Consider the following 18,108-nt stretch of genomic DNA (forward strand, 5'->3'; position numbering starts at 1 on the left):
CAACTAGTGCTAACAGGAAGGAAAAAAAGGCTGAAATTGACGTCTGCCGTGCAAGGACAGACGTCAATTTCAGTAATTTTTTTTTTATTTTGATTGTATTGACATATTCTCACACTTGTAAAACAAAAAATTTCTAGAACAAAGTTGATATAATATTCCATCAACGTGGTAAAGTTGTCTAAACTTTTACAATTACCACAAAACTAAAACTTTCATCAATAGATTGTTCTACAAAGTTTTTAAAATAAAATTCTAATGTTCTAGGTCCTAACTCCATTGTTCCAATAAATATGCTGCCCACTCTTGTCGTAGTGTCATGATAGTGTCTTCCGATAGAGGTGATGAATTTTTGAAGTGCTGAAAAGATAATACAAATTCATTAGGCATGCATATCATTGTTTAAAGTTTGATATGATTTATAATGTCTTAAAGATATATATACATATATTATTACCTCTATCCATTCATCTTTAACTGTAGCTCGAATGATTGTTCTTATCCAAGACATGACATAATACCCACACTCCCATGAATCTTCTTGCTTGTTACAGTAAAGATGATAAAGAAAATAATCACATATCAAGTTCATAAGTTCACATGCGAAAATAATAACTTGGTAAATGAATAAGTTACAACCTTTGGGTATAATACTTTAATCTGTTGTGCTCTGGGCTTACCCACAACTCTAATGAAATTTTGGAAACATGAAATATAGGTTAGTTTTAATAAGTAAATACATATGATATGAAAAAGAAGTAACACTTACTCTTGTAACATGTTTTTCAAAGCATTTTTAATCTTCCAATGCATTGAACAAAATCATACAACCGTGCATTGATTTGGAATAATGACCAATAGTTGCCAATGAGACCTATCATCAATCACAAGTACTTAGTTGAATAATCAACAATAATTCATATAATATTACAAGCAATAACACATACCCATCAATGTACGGCGCAATGTAAATCTCTCTGTTTTACTCAACCATCCATGTTTGCAAATAACTTTTCACGTGATCAGGTGAGTTTCCAGAAGCTTGAATGGTTTGAGGTTCAATGAATCCATACATGGAAGCTCGGCCTTGTTCCACAATTACTTTGTCCATGTACCTACAATAAAATAGTTAGGTATAAATTAAAAAGTACCAATTCCAAGTTCTAAATGTGGAATACAATAAAAAAATTTACATGCACCATAGTTGTAAAATAAAAATATTTAACATCTTGTCTCCCGCAACGATCTCTAGTGCATCATTCAGATTGATGTACAATGGAACATGACAATGTAGGCCAAATACTCTTAACTCCCACTCTAGCACTACCAGTCCTCTCTTCAATTTGTGTAATTTTGTGAGCAGCTCCCCTAGAGGTTCATCTTCTACTTCTACCATGTCATCATCTTCACGTATAACACATTGACGCCTAACATGCTGCTTTTCGGGACGGGTGGACTGAAATAAAGATTTTTGAAAGTATAAGATCAAAAAGTTTTTAAATTGTAAAATTGAACTACTAAGAATATGATGCCATGATACCTTTTGTGGGCCAAAGTATGGTATCATCAATGCTTTAGGCCAAGCTATAAATGTGCCTAAAGCTTCCCCAACGAATTGGATTTCTGAAGTTGGCAAAGGCACTTGAGTATGGGGATCTAGAATTTCATCAATTGTCATACGCGTATATTGAGCAGTAGAGGAACACCATGGATAGTCTCCCCCCTTGAAGTTGTGGTCATATGGCCACTACGCGCAGAGGATCTCCATCAACCAATAGCTCATACTGACTTGTGTAGTCAGTATGATCTGTAGCAGAGCATGAGCCTTTTGTGCTTACACGATGTCCTGTAGGAGCTTGAGTGGGGATCTCCATATTCTGCTACTGCATGGACAAAATCTTTTCTTCAAGTGCTATTTGTATTTGTTGTTGTTGTTGAAGTTGTTCCATGAAGCGTTGCTCCATAATTCCCATGCGTTGGTTCATTTTTTTTCCTCCATTTGTTGCTCCATCTTCCTCAAGGTTTTTTGACTCAGGGATTCGTTACTTCTTAGTGGAGGACCAAACTAATCTCAAAGACCAATGAAACCTCCAACACCACGAACACGTCCTGGGTGCTCTGGCTTTCTAATCGCTGTTCTCAGTATATCGTCCCGACCATGACCACAAACAAACCCTAAGTCTCTTGCTCAACTAACTCATCATGCACCACATAAGAAAATTTAATCATAAAGAGGAAGCATATGAACTATGGGTATCAAATACAGGATGTACTTATTATTCTTGCAGATATCATTTGAGTTGATTGTGATGTCATGATCCCATCGAACTTAGTCCGAGCAGCCTTCCACAGCTCGTACCTAGGAATGGCAAGTACTTCCTTAGGGGGCTCAAGTCCTAAGGCTTGTGCACGAGACTTTTTCATTTTTTTCTCTAATAATGCATAGCCACCTCTAGAGAGTACATGCGGTGTATCATTAAGCCTTTGTCTTTCTTGAGCTGTTTTTCTTTTTTCTTATCACACACATAACATTATTTACTAACTTTAATTCAAAAATGTATGACTAATGTCACTATAAACAAATTTCATAAACAAACCTGCCAATCCTCGAACTCTACATGCACGAAAATACATCCAATCCTCCTCAAAGATCGAGTACTTCACACAAGGAGTATCATGTTGTTTGTCTCCGAACACATATAGACGTGTGAGCCTTTCCTTGAAGTCCCTCCATTGGTGTCTATATGAGACAACACCTTCTTCCTAATTCGGTCGGTGTTCGGAGTAATCTCAAAATTTTATTGTTCAAATCAATAAAAAAGTTATGTGTTAACTAAGATAATAAACAATATAGTTGCTTTAAGTAAACATACCAGAGCATCTTACCATAGGAGGTTCTTGTCGACCTATGCGACGTCATCCCACGAAGCAATCACAATAGTGATTTTAGTTTTGGCCAACATCCCTATATAGCTATGGTAATCTTTTCCCCCTGGGCCACTTGGATCACCCGATTGAGGATCAATCTCGACCAGCAACCTTTGTTTACCAAGTTGTTAGTTTGTGACACTCGGCAACCGAGTCACAGATCTACCTGGTCCACTCTTTCGTGACCCAAAGGTCGTCATACCTGAAAAACACATCATTAGAAAATGTTAATAAGGAAAATATAATCAATTACCTTTACTATACATGAAAAATATAAAATTATAAATGTGAAGATACAAATAAAAACCTAATAAGGTATTATTTTCTCCCATATGTCTTCATTATGATCACTTCGAATAGCATGAATGTCAGCAGTTACATCATCAACCTTGTCTTGAATGGTTGTTGATGAGAAAGACGCCGTCTCAAGTAGATCAAGACAATCTTCATCATGATTTTCGTGCATGCTTATTCCTTCTAATAAAATTGACCATTTCTGATTGGTTGGATCAATGACATAAAAAATTTGTCTTGCTTGACTAGCCATAATAAATGGTTCATCCGTATAACTCATCTTGTTAAGATCCACCAAAGTGAAGCCGAGGTCATCTGTCCCCACACCGGAATTGCTATCAACCCATTTACACTTGAAAACTGGCACTCTAAAAGTTACATAGTCAACTTCCCATATTTCCTGTATTATTCTGAAGTAACTCATGGATGTCGTAATTGGAATTTTGTCTTTAGAATTGGCAAAATGTACAGCTTCAACTTGAAGCGTACCCCACTATTTTGAACTCTACTTTTGTCATCTTCCATCTTCGAATAGAAACAGTAATTGTTTATGTATTACCCACCATATGCGATCACATCAGTGTTCGGTACACAAGCTAGCATCAATAGAGATTGAGAAACATTTGGAATCGCGTAAATTTTTTTCTTAAACCATGATAAGAAAGTTTTGTTATGTTCATTAAGTGTCCATTTTTCACTCATACGTGGGTGTGCAAACTTCATTTCATCAATGTGTTGTGAAATGTAAGGAATCACTTCTATAGTGTTGTTTAAGATGTACAAATGGGCTTGATAAACTTCTTTTCTACTAACACTTTGAATCTTCACTCCTCGAACACCCTTGCCTTCATATTTACCTTCATGTTTACTCTTAGGAACTCCAACTGGTACACAACTTGGCATATAACTTGAACAGAATTCAATGGCGTCTTCTGCAATGTACCGCTTTATAATTGAAGCTTCTGGTCGATACTAATTCTTGACATCTCCCTTTAAGATTTTCATGTATCTCTCAACTAGGTACATCCATCTCAAGAAAACCACCCACATAATCGAATTTCCCTCACTAGATGAACTATCAAATTAACCATGATATCGAAAAATGAGGGTGGAAAATACATTTCCAATTGACACAATAGTCTAATGGCCTCATTTTCCAAATCATCTAACACTCGAGGGTCAATAACTTTCTTGCATATTGCGTTAAAGAACATACACAAACATGTTAGAATACCTCTAACAGAAGGAGGTAAGATGGCTCAAATAACTACTGGTAACAATTGTTGCATCAGCACATGACAATCATGGGACTTTAAGCCAACTAACTTTAAATCTTGCATAGAAACAAGGCTACTAATATTTGAAGAGTAACCTTGGGGAACCTTCACACTTTTTAAACACTAAACAAAAATTTTGCTCCTCTTTTCTAGAAAGAGTGTGACAGGCTGGGGGCAAGTAGGTACGTCTTCTAATTGATTGTGGATGTAACTCAGAACGGATACCCATGTCCACCAAATCTTGTCGTGCTTTTACTCCATCCTTGGTTTTTCCTTTTACATTTAGTAAAGTCCCGATAATGCTATCACATACATTTTTTTCAACGTGCATCACGTCTATACAATGTCGTACCTCAAGTTTACACCAATATGGAAGATTAAAGAGGACTGATCATTTCTTCTAAATGTTTTTCTCTGTGGTCTTCTTCTTTTGATGTTTACTGAACACAATATCAATGTTTTTAACCTGGTTGTATACTTCTTCACCACTGTGAGGTCTTGTCACAACTTCATCCTCAGGATTTCCATTAAATATTTTTTTCATTCTACGATAAGGATGATTTCGAGGAAAGATTTTCTATGTTTTGTATACACAGTTTTCTGACCATGTTTCAATTGAATATAACTCGTGTTTTCTTCACAAATGGGACATGCAAAATGACCTTTAACACTGTAACCGCTCAAGTTTCCATATGCTGGGAAATCATTTATGGTGCAAAACAACATTGCACGCAAACAGAAAGTTTCTTGACAATATGAATTGTACACATCAATGCCTTCTTCCCATAACAGTTTCAAATCATCGATCAACGGCTTTAGGTACACATCAATGTCATTTCCAGGTTGTCTAGGACCCGATATCATCATAGACAACATCATATATTTTCTCTTCATGCACAAACAACAATGGAGATAAATTGTAAATCATCAACAAAACAGGCCATGAACTATGTTTGCTACTTAAGTTCCCATAAGGATCCATACCATCTGTAGCAAGTCCATGTCTTAATTTTCTTGGCTCTACACCAAAGTCTGGAAATGTTTCATCAATCTTTTTCCATTGAGGATAATCAATTGGGTGTCAAAGAAGATTATCACACTTTCTTCCATCAACGTGCATTTTCAGACTCTTTGCATCTTCTTTAATGGAAAACAATCGTTTGAATCTTGGTATTATAGGCAGATATCATATCACTTTAGCAGGTGGACCATCTTTATCTTCATCACCACTTTCATCAATTTTGTTTTTAAACTGTGATAAACCACATGTTGGACACACCTTCAGTAAAGCAAACTCGTCTTTGTATAGAACACAATCATTGGGGCATGCATGTATCTTTTGGTATTCTAAACCAATTGGACATAAAATTTTCTTTGCCTCGTAATTACGGATAGGTAACGTGTTATTTTCTGGAAGCATCTCCTTTAGCAACTCCAACAATTATGTGAAACTTTTATCGGTCCATTCTTTCCTTGCTTTTAAACTGAACAATTTCAAAGTTGCCGACAATCGTGTAAAGTTAGCGCATCCAGGGTACAACTCTTCCTCTGAATCAGACTTAAGAGAATTAAATAAATGAGCTTTTTCAAAATTTTCTTCCCTAACATCATGTACCATTTCTTCTAAATGATCATTCATCCATAGGTCTACATAATTTGTTCCTCGTGATGTCGTAGGCTTGTCTAATACTTCTCCATGTCAAGTCCAAAGTGTATAACTTCTCATTATACCGAAGATGAAAAGATGATCACGTATTGTGCCCAAGTCGTGACGTATTTGATTAAGACAACGAACACAAGGAAAAAAAATATGTCTCACTAACAGAGATTGCGTGTTCTTGAGCATATTGCAAAAAGTCAGAAACCCTTTTTTTCATACTCTTCACTGATGCGACGTTCATTCATCTAGCTTTGATCCATACTATTTTCGTAAAAAACTTCATCAATCTCAAATTTTTAATTCTCACACAGTAAGGACCTACCCATTCGAAAAAATTATTTTTCATAATTTTCTTACACGTATATGAAGAAGTCAAACATCATAAATTTGACAAAATTTCGATAGGATTTCGCATTGGTCTCTGAAGTACACGAAATGAAAGAGATCAATCATGATAACAATCAAGTATGCATCCAGAGAGCAACACAAATTGCCTCAATCGAAATTTTATCATATTTATGCATAAACCTCAATATACAAGTTATAGGCAATTATGAAAAATAACTTTTTCAAAATGTCCGATCGGACAATTCAAGATCTAATACAAACGATTAAAAATTTAATCATTTGTACTAGATCTCAAACGGGAACTAAGGTTCGCTCAAAATTGTGAACTAAAATTATAATAAATTTTCACATATAAAATAACAATGCAATAATAATATTAAAAAATAAAAACAAAATTAAAATTATTTTAACATGCAACAAATCTAATAATAAATAAAAATTTTATTCCAAATTTATCAACTATCATAAAATCAATAAAATACATTAAAATCATTTTAACATGCAACCATCTTATAATAAATGAAAATTTTATTTCAAACATTTAAAAAAAATCATAATTTTCGTAATAAAAAAAGCACAAAAAAAATATACAAAATAAGAGGAAAATTAAAAACTAACCTTTTCTAGCAAGTTCAAGGATGTAGATGAAGGAGGAGGAAGGTGGGCTGCTGGCAAAATTCACAGTGCAAATGGGAAGAAAACCCTACATTAATGTGAAAGGGAGACTAAAACAAAATCCAATCGGTTTAAAATGTCTAAATCAGTGCACAAATCAAAACCCAATAAGATTTCTGGCGAAAAACTCACCGCGGAGGTCATGAGGAAGAGAAACAATGTCGTTTCGCAGCGCTGTTGTGCCCTATAAAAGGGGGGACGTCGGGTCTGTAGATACCTGACGTCGAATGATGTTAGATTAGTGGGATACCCGATGTTGCGTGACGTCGGGTGCGTATTCAACAGACGTCAAGTTCGCGTGACGTTGTGCGTGTGGATAACTGACGTTAAGGGACGTCGGGGCTTATGTGGACAAATGTCAAAATTGACGTTTTATTTACAAAAATGCCACCGGACATTTTCGACGTCTGTGTTCCTTTTAGCAAAAATTAACTGGGTGACGTTATAGGCAGTTTTTGTGTTAGTGCGTTCTGAACCACAACTCAAGGAACACCAACAAGTCGACCTATAAGGTATCATTGAAGCATTGTAGACCACACACATTCATATACACAAGCAATTACTTTGACCATGGACCCATGATATACGATGCTCCCACAAACATGTCCGCTCGTGGTCCAACTCTACGGACCTCACTACCCATAGTCCAACACACGTGATCCACCAACTACAAACCTCCCTGCTCGCAGCCTCTCTCAAGTGTGAGCACGAAACTTACGAACCTCCCCGCTCGTATCCTCACACAAGAGTATCAAGATATGAACCTCCCCGCCCATATCATCATGTGTTCACCACCAGCCATGAACCTCCCCGCTCATGACCCAAGCATCTCCTGGTCTAAGTCCCATAATACATCATACAAACACAATCCACATGAACACATTACGCTTTGTGCTCTCGCTTGGCATTGCCTAAGCGCCGCTAGGCGCAAACCGCCTGGCGGAGCCTTCTCGCCGTCAGGCATAGACCGCCTAGCGGAGCCTTCTTGCCGCCAGGCACCAAACATAAGTAGAGCCTCTAACAAAAGGCTATCGCCTGGCGGGTCACTCCTCATCACCTGGTGATTCACTCCTCATCGCCAGGCGCCACGCGTTCTAGGGACTTCCCTAGTACTCCTATCGCCTGACGGTCATACCTATACCGCCAGGCACTATACCAGTAACGTGCTAGCTACTGGTTTAGCACTCTACCACGGGGTTTTAGCACCCCCCAACAGTTCAAGCATGCATACAAGTTATAAATTTAACTATATATAAGTTACCTATACTTGCACAACTATAATTTCAGCCAACATAACACTTCACTTATTCAACAATCATATCACTCATTCAATCATAATCCTTATAAATGAATAACAGTGCCCATATCCATTTACCAACATTTCATACTTAACATATGCATTTTTACCATACACTTAATCTTTTCCAACATGCAAGTTACTACCACTGTGTTTCTACACGCATCACTAATACCAATAACCACAATAACTAAAACAGTCGCATCATCACATGCCAATCAAATAAACCTTTACTTTTTCATGCAATTGATACCAATCATCATACCTGCACATATATAATTAGAGGTCTTACTTATACACACTCCGTTCATACTACATTTGTCATTTTCCTAGTTTACGCATATCATCACCTGATGACCCCAAATAACGCAAATTCCCAGAATTAGCTCAAAACACCCACAATCTTGATGTGTCGCTTGGAAGCAGTTCATGCGCCACCAGGCGGTGCATACAGAATTTGGAGTCTTGCCCAGATTTCTGCACCTGCACGAACCCCAACCATGCAATTCCTTCATTTTTTTCAGATTATTAACACATTTATATAATTACATGCCATTAGGAGAGTTCATGTTGGTTCCAGTACCATTAATATAATGAAAATAACACATAAAATTATAAAATCTCATATTATGTTCATTCATCCCCCAATCCCAAAATGAACCCTAATTTCCCAATCATAAAAGATTCATAGAATTATAACGAAGACATTACTGGCAGACATTTTCAACATAGGAATAACGCATGCTTAAATCAAATATAAAGCAACAACCCTCTAACAACTTAAGTACATGATTCTATGCACCAATGCAAATTAATATAGCACTTCACACCTCCTATGCAATAATTTAATTTATATTGATACACATGCATTCACCAATAAAACAATTCTCAACATGTGACTAACCCAAAGGAACATTCAAATTCATAGAGACTTATAACATAACCCAATCATGCTTGCAACCCATGCCACATTAGTAGTTACTTGAAATTATAAAGAGTTTATTCATGCATTTTAAAGACTTCCAAACCAGCAATCATGAGTAAAATATATCTCTAGCTACTGACCCCCAAATCAAATCTCCACTGTTCAAAGTGAAGCATTACATGTTATGGACCCACTGTCCAAATTTCACCTAAATCAAACGGTTAACGAACTAGGAAATGCTGTTTTATGAAAACTGTGCAAACTAGAAAACGGTGGCGCCTAACGCCCAAAAATAAAAAACCTGGCACCTGGCGGTACAAAACCAACGCCTGGCGATACTTGCTCCGCGAAAAATACGAAAAATTGCATTTTTCGTGAATAGAACACCACGCGAATCGCTTGGCAGTAGCTCTTCACCGCAAAGCGATTATTAACAAAAAACCCAAAAGACTAGAGCATGCGTCGCCTGACGGGTCTTCAACGCCGCCAGGCGGTTTTTGAAAAATTTCATAAACACGAACAATTTATTATATATTTGGTAGAACTCAAGGTTCACATGCATTCATTCAGTCCATCAACAATACAATTAAAATAAACACGTAGTACAGTTCCCCTAACCTGAATTTCTCGCTTCAAAAGTGCTTTTAGAGTCCTTCCCTGTGATCTACTCATTTCAAGCTTCTAACACTCTCCTCAGTGTTGTTTTTGGGTTTTCCAACTCCCTTTTGGTAGCGACATGAAAATGCCTTCACCAGGACCTTACTCTCACCCCTCTCCTCCATCATTAGTCTCAAGAAAACTTAATTCATATCTACCAAGGTTCGAACCCACAACCATGTCAAAGCCAAGTCAATGCACCACCATCAAGCTAATTTATGTTTCTTGACATTTCATGCGCACCATGCCTTATAATATTTTATCCCACAACCATGCTTGTATGCAAAATAATTAAATAATAAAAATAACCCACAAATGGCATTCACAAGACTCGAACCCAAGTCCTCCTCACACCCTCAACATGCTCTACCACTTGAGCTACCATTGTTCATTGTCTTCTCTCTCCACATTAAATAACTTAGGGATTCTCGATGTCGCATTTATTAAATAAATACTTATTTATTTATTTAATTTTCCCGAGTCTTACATGAATATGGTTAACAAAGATCGCGAAGAGTTATTGCAAGCACACCTATACATATTGAACAACACAAATGAGGTGATCCTTCACTTATCTGCACACAAAGTCATTGTGAAAGAGAACAATCCAAGTCAATCTAAGAAATGACAATTGATAAAGCATAAATGAACATTCATGACTTGGTTTAAATTTAAGGTTTTGAAAGATTCACAATCTTCTGAGACTTTTATGTTGTTAGCGAATGGATTGCAATTTGATGTCATCTATTGTACAAGTTATGAAATTAATAATTGCACATCTAAAGATCAAAATTCTGCATTTGGATCAATGGCATATTATGGTATAATATAAGAGATATAGGAGGTTGATTATACATGTTTTCTATTCCATTGTTCTAATGTAAGTGGGTTGACAATATGAGTGATGTCAAAAAGGATGAATTAGGAATGACTCTAGTTGATTTTCGAAAGGTGGGTTATTGAGACAAGTCATTTATGATGACACAACAAGCATCTCAAGCTTTCTATGTTAAAGATCTTGCGTCTAAACATTGGTTTGTCGCTCTTCATGAAATAAACAAATTGATGTTAATGAAGAGAATCTGAGTAATCTTAATATTGTTGATACCCACTCATTTAAAAGAACGATAAATTTTGATAAAGTCCCTCTAGTTGATGATGTACACGCAATTTGAGAAGATCACGATGAGGGAATATACCTATGACTAATCCATAACTTTATGTATGAATTTCACATTCTTGTAAAAATTTACGTGTTTTGTTAAATAATATTTTACATGTGATTTTATATGTTGGTTATTAATGTTTTATGATGTTTTCTTTTTAGAGATATATTGTTGAACATCATAATCCATCAAAGGATGAAGGACCCACTAAGAGACTTACGAGAGGAGCCACTAGATTGAGACAACTCTTAATTAGAAGAGCTAATTGTGAGAGAACACCTATCGATATTGACGTTGACACTAGAAGAGCTACAGGTCCTTATGCAGACGTCTTCAAAAGTTATTTCAGAATATTAACACAAGACAAAATATCATGTTGACGAAAAGAAGAAGATTGATATCTTCCTTCAATAAGGAGTTTTGATGATGATGATGATGATGACTTATGAAGAAGTATGCAAGACTTAATGATGATGCATGGAAAAATGTTGAAGACTTAAAAGAATGCTTGGATTCAAGAGATACATTGAAAACTTATGGGTTTAGTTGTTTAGGTCTTGTAATTTGTGTATGTTATTTAAAATAGTTAAATTAGTGATAATCGATCATTCTTTGTGATAATCGATTATCTTAGTTAAAACTGATTTTTGAGAAAAACCTTTGTGATAATCGATTATCACTGCTGATAATCAATTATCACTTGATGATAATAGATTATCCTGGCTGATAATAGATTATCACAATGAGAAAAATGTTTTTATAAAAGTTTCTATGATAATGGATTATTTATGATAATCCATTATCTGTGGTAGTTATGACTTAACTTTTTATATTGTTAACCTAATTTCGTAATAGGCTTCTATAAATAATGTGGCAGGCTTTCATTATCAAATACAGAAGTTAGAGAAGTTTGAGTACTTGAGAACTCTTTGTGGAAGGCTTTGAAAAACCTAGTGTGGGTAGAGCGATAACTTTCATTAAGTGGGATCTTGAGTGATTGAGTGTTGATGTTGTTGCTAGGAGAAGCCGCTTTATGTGATTCAAAGAGGTTTTCATTCCTTGTGTGATTAAAGGAAGGTGTTTCTTCATCTCTTGTGTGATTCAAGTGAGGTGTTTATCCCTTGTTGATTTCAAGGGAGGTGTTTTTGAAACCTTAATCTTTCTTATCATTGATTGTAAGTTTGGTTTATTTTAGTGATTGAATTAATCTCGTTTTAAGAGATTAACAACTGGACATAGGGTCTTTTGATCTGAACCAGTATAAATACTTTGTGCAATTTTATCTTCCCTACTTTCTTTATTTTATTGTGTTTATTAAAATAAAGGAAAGAATTTTAATTGAACTTCGATACTAAAAGGGAAAATTTTAAAAGCACAATTTTTATTAAGAACCTAATTCATTGTCCCTCTTGCTTTTTTGTCAATACGCTAATCATTCTGCTGCTTAATTTCAACATATCAATCCTTACTCCATCTTTTGATCATGTGGCTGAAGTTGATGGGAGCATGATATGGCAAGATTTATTGGTAAATAATATTAATGTTATTAAATTTATAGTTTGATTTTACTTGATAATCATTTAAATATTATTGATGTCATTTTCTATATTGTAGATAGCATTTGATATTCCAAATCTGGCGACGCTTAAACATAAATGTTTGTCATCGGTGGTTGAGAAATTTTGTGGATTTAAGACCAAGTTGACATCTAGGTATGTCTTTGGAGCTAAAAAGAATGAAACTTCTTGTGTCAAATACACATCAATTGAGGAAGAGACCTAGCGTCATCGATGTCAACTATATATTTGGGATGGTACAATAAAGACACTAGTGGCTCGTGGAACAACATTTGAGGCAACCACAATTTTTCAAGGTATGGAGTAATCAGAGGATGAGGTTAAGGTCACGGTAGAGGAGGTTCTCGTGTCGTTTGCTTTAGTTATTGTGCCAACAGATGATGTATATACTGTAGCAGAAGCATTCCAATGTTTCCTCGCTTGACCTAGAGATTTGGTTAATTCTAACCCCCCGATATAAACTCTAAAACCCACTATATACTAAATTTTTAAGTTTACATGTTAATTATATTAAACCTTAAATTATATTTCATTTAAAGTCAGTTGCATCGACAAGAAAATCCTCAACCAAAAAGATTTCTCTCTCTTTGGACGATCATCTTAGTACATTACACCAACTTGCTAAAATCATAATTGTTAAGCCGATGCAGGTTCCTTAGGATTCATATATGTTTTGGAGAGACCTTGAGATCCCATTATACTTACATAAATAAGATGTCTTGGAGCTTGCATCGGGACAAGAGGAATTGAATTACCATTACTCAATTATGGATGATGTAAGCTTTCAATTATTACCATTATATGATTTATTTATCTATTTACTTATATCAAATCAATTTTGTGTTTATGTATATGTGTTGTGTCACTAGAAATACGGCTGAATGATGTATATGGGTTTATAGACCCTCAACTCACTCATGAAGGCAACAAGTTTGATGACACCCAAACATGTGAACAAATGCTTTCAACGAGGAAAATAAATTTATTGTATCCCTTATATTGCTGGATAAGTCACCTTTGTTAACTTGTGAATATAATATATCATTTAAACGTATAATAATGAATTTATTTTCTTCTCAGACATCATTGGCAACTAGTTGTGGTTTCCTTGAGGAAGAACCTTGTTGTGTGGCTTTGCAACTTGCACCGCCCTCCCCTCAACCATCTTAGTCAAGTAATAGATTGGTAAAACTCAATGTTAATCTTATGACTATTCTTTGTTATATAAAAGTATCCTAACACATTCCCTTTATCATAGTTCAATTGTTGAACATAACATGTTGTTAGGGAGATCAACGACTAAGGCAAAAAGTCTTGCATGGTTGTCCCTCCAAGTTTTGTATTTTTATCCATATATTTATAGTTGTTTGATTTGGTTTTCTTCCTTAATTATTGGTAATGGTGTTGATCTATTGTAGTGTAATAGACAAACTGACTCTTATGAGTGTGGTTACTGTGTAATGTAAGTTTCGAAATGGTTGAAATGCCAAGAAGGGGGTTTGAATTGGCTAGTTAAAAAGTAGGATGTCTTTTGAAGGTTTAAAACAGTTTTTAATTAAATCAATTCGATCACCAAGTTTAGATACAAACACCTCTAGACAGTACACTTTCAACCGATCAAAAATAGAGTTAGTCGATTGATTTTACTAAACAAAAGTTGTACTAGTATAAACAATCGATTGAATCAGAAAAATAATCGATTGAAATACCGGGAAAAATATAGAAATGCATATTTCTGATTTAAAGCAAGAACAATGTAAATAGAGAAATGCATATCAATCAACACAGGTTCCAATGAGTTATACAAACATTCTAAATGTTGCAGATGTCGTCAAAACACTCAAGAATATAAAAAAGATGGTTTAAATCCAAGTTCTTTAATCTTTAAATGATAATGCCAGAGAGAAGAGTTAGAGAAAAGATTGATGCATAAGATATTTATACTGGTTCACTCAAACTTGAGCTACATCTAGTTTGTCAAGGCAACCTAAGCCTAACATTGCACTATTTCAAAAGATTTACAAAGTTTACACTCTTACACTTTCAAAATAAGCAAAAACACAGACAAAAGACTCTTGAATCACACAAGAATCACAACAGCACAACAAGACACCTCTTGCAGACCTGGAAAACCACCAGGCATACATACAAAGCTTGAGAAAGATCAAACCTCAGTGGTAGCACAACCCTGCCTACCACAAACACCTTCTCCAAGCTTCAAACACAAACAAAATGCTCCAAGAATTGATCCAAGATCAATCTTCACCAGCTGCAAACTGAATGATCACGAAAGAGAAAGAATTTCAAGGTTTCAAGAATGGTTTCGCGCTAAAAAATTGTCTTGCTGTCCTCTTTCGAAAATCACAACACTTATAGTCAAACTGTTACGAAATTCAACAGGTTGATTTTCAAATCAATCGATTGATTTCACTTAACTTAAGTGAAATCAGTCGATTAAAAAATAAATCAACTGATTGAATAAGTCACAATTTAAGACTACTATAGCTAACCTTTTAATCTGTTGATAATTCATTCAACAGATTAAAAGACACATTTTAACCTGTTGAAAAATATTTAAACGGATTAAAAGACATAATAAAGACCAATTACATCACATTAATGCTACAAGGTCTACAATGTGAATTACAAGCATCAAGCATTCTTTTCTAATGATTGATCCATGTGGAGGGCATGCGTTTAAGGCTTGTTCAACATGAATAACACCAAATCTCCATAACTTCATCAATGTAGGCATGAATCCAAAGTAATGGCTTCAAGTTAGTTCAACAAAACTTCATCAAATCTTCATGAAACACAACATCCAGGCTTCACATGTCAACATGGAATGCAATGGATGACAACCATTGTGCATACTTGTATTATAACTAGTTGTGAAATGGTAATATATATTTGAATGGAAACAAATACTTTGCAACATTGCCTTCTATACTAATTAAAGTTAATGTCTTATTTTGCAGACATTCAAGAGTATTGCATCAATTCCCGCAAAGTCCAAAAAGTTTGGTAAGATAGTTTGTGCCAAATTTATAATTCGAATGTACATAATATTAATTAGGATATTCACTTGTTGTAACTAAAAACTTTTAAATGTATTTGGACTGTATATGATGTTGGGTTTCATAAAATGTATTGTCATTTATCTGTTATGTTCTGTTTGAAAAAATGCAGATTAAAAAATGTGGGAATACACAAAAACAAATTTAAAAAAAAAACAAAACAATACATATGACCTCAGTTGCTACACCAACCAAAGCAGAAACTCACCTATGGTCTCGGTTCTAACCATAATCGAGGCCAAAAAGTGTGGCATATGGCTTGATTATACATGAACCGAAGCCAAAAGTCAATCATATTTAGAATTAAATGTTTAATTCTGTACTATATGGCTTTGATTCTTTGACGAATCGAGGCAAAATGTTGAGTTTATACTTCGGTTGCTTCCCGAGGTCAAAAGCTGTCCCTTTTTTGTCTCGTCCTAATATGTTTTGGTTCTAGAATTGGAATAGAATTGCAAAAATAATCGTTGCCAAAAGTCTTTTTTGCATCGGTGCTTATTGAATATATAACGTTAGCTTTTATTATTATTATTATTATTATTATTATTATTATTATTATTATTATTATTATTATTATTATTATTATTATTAGGTTTAATCATGCCTTTGGTCCCCATTTTCGTAGTAAAATCTCAATTTGGTCCCTTTATTTTTTTTTCATCTAAATTTGGTCGCTTCCGTTAGTGGTCCAATAAAATCGTTAAAGGGGTGCCATGTGTCATTTCTTGGATTTTTTTTTTACTTTTTTAATATTTTTTTAAAAAAATAAAAAAATTTGTCACATGTCAAGTTGTCATCGTGCCACGTGGCAATGACAGAGTGATGTGGCAGTGATAATGACACATGTCACCTATATGTCAAGTGTCATTTTCACTTTCTCAATTTGGTCCCTTTATTTTAATTTTGGTCTCAATTTAGTCCCAACTTTTGTAAAAATTGAGCAATTTTGTCTCTCTCCAAATTGAAATCAAATTTAATTTTTATATAAATGTACACAAATATTTCTATTAAAATTGATATTTCAAGTAAATATTTTTAACAAATTGAGATTATTTAATTAATATTTTATTTAAAATTTTTTTAAAGTTGTTAATAGAAAACAATTCATAAATTATATTGATATTTTATTACATCGTACTTTAATATTGTTTTTTATTTGAATTTATATTTCAAATAATTATATATTTTTAAATTGTGTAAAATTCAATAATTTGTACACAAATGTTTGAATTGGTGTAAAAATAACAATTATAAAAATTTTAAAAATAATTTTAACTAGTTTATTTAACAATAAAAAACATATAAATTTAAAATTTGAAAACAATTTTAAGTAAAGTTGAATGTGAAAGACAAACTTAAATAAACTTAAATATATAATAAAAATATCAATTTGAATAAAAATATCAAATTTAATAAAAATATTTGTATAATATTTATATAAAAATTAATTTTTGTTTCAATTTGGAGATGGACGAAATTACACTATCTATTACATATTAAGAAAAGAAGATACCACCAAAATTACTACATTATCCATCTTCTTTTATTGACAAGTGCCATAAAATTTAGTGTTTTTGTCATTTTAAAACTGTGTAACAAAAGGATCCGGGTTCAAATCCTACAAAAACCACTTTGTTTTTATTTTTTCATTTATTTATGATCTCAACTATAAATAATATTATTATTTTTAACATTTTTATAAGTATTATTATTTGTAATTATTAATAATATTATTATTATAAATATTATTTGTAGCGATAGTAATAAAATTATAACCAATATTAATATAATAATAATTATTATTATTATATGTTACTATTATATATTATTATTATTATTATTAATATTATTATTATTATTAATAATAAAAAAAGTAATTAGAAATATTATTAACTATAATATACGAAAATTAATACTTAAATTAGTAGTGAAATTATTAATATTACTATTAGTATTATTACTATTATATTTTGTTATTAGTAGTAATAGTAAAATTATTTTTGTTATTATTATTATTATCAACAATATTAACATATAATATATTAATATTATGATTATATATGATTATTAGAGAATATAATTGTAAAAACAAAATAGGAGACCATGTATCTCTATATATGTAGTTGTGTATTATTATTATTTTTATCAATACAGGATATTATTATTTTAGTTAGACACTCATTTTATTTATATTTACTACATAATCATGTTCCAACTACTTGCACTTTTT

The 18,108-nt window shown here is 33.5% G+C and overlaps 2 pseudogenes; both read right to left on the bottom strand.

Annotated features, from left to right (window-relative positions):
• Positions 1-762: 762 nt before the first annotated feature.
• LOC146881760 (uncharacterized) lies at positions 763-8,991 on the bottom strand (annotated as a pseudogene).
• On the bottom strand, positions 3,233-5,916 carry LOC146881761 (uncharacterized; annotated as a pseudogene).
• Positions 8,992-18,108: the final 9,117 nt, after the last annotated feature.

This window comes from Vigna unguiculata, chromosome 11 (assembly GCF_037176805.1).
Source record: "Vigna unguiculata cultivar grain cowpea cultivar isolate G323 ecotype 2 chromosome 11, ASM3717680v1, whole genome shotgun sequence".
In the NCBI taxonomy this organism is placed as follows: Eukaryota; Viridiplantae; Streptophyta; class Magnoliopsida; order Fabales; family Fabaceae; genus Vigna; species Vigna unguiculata.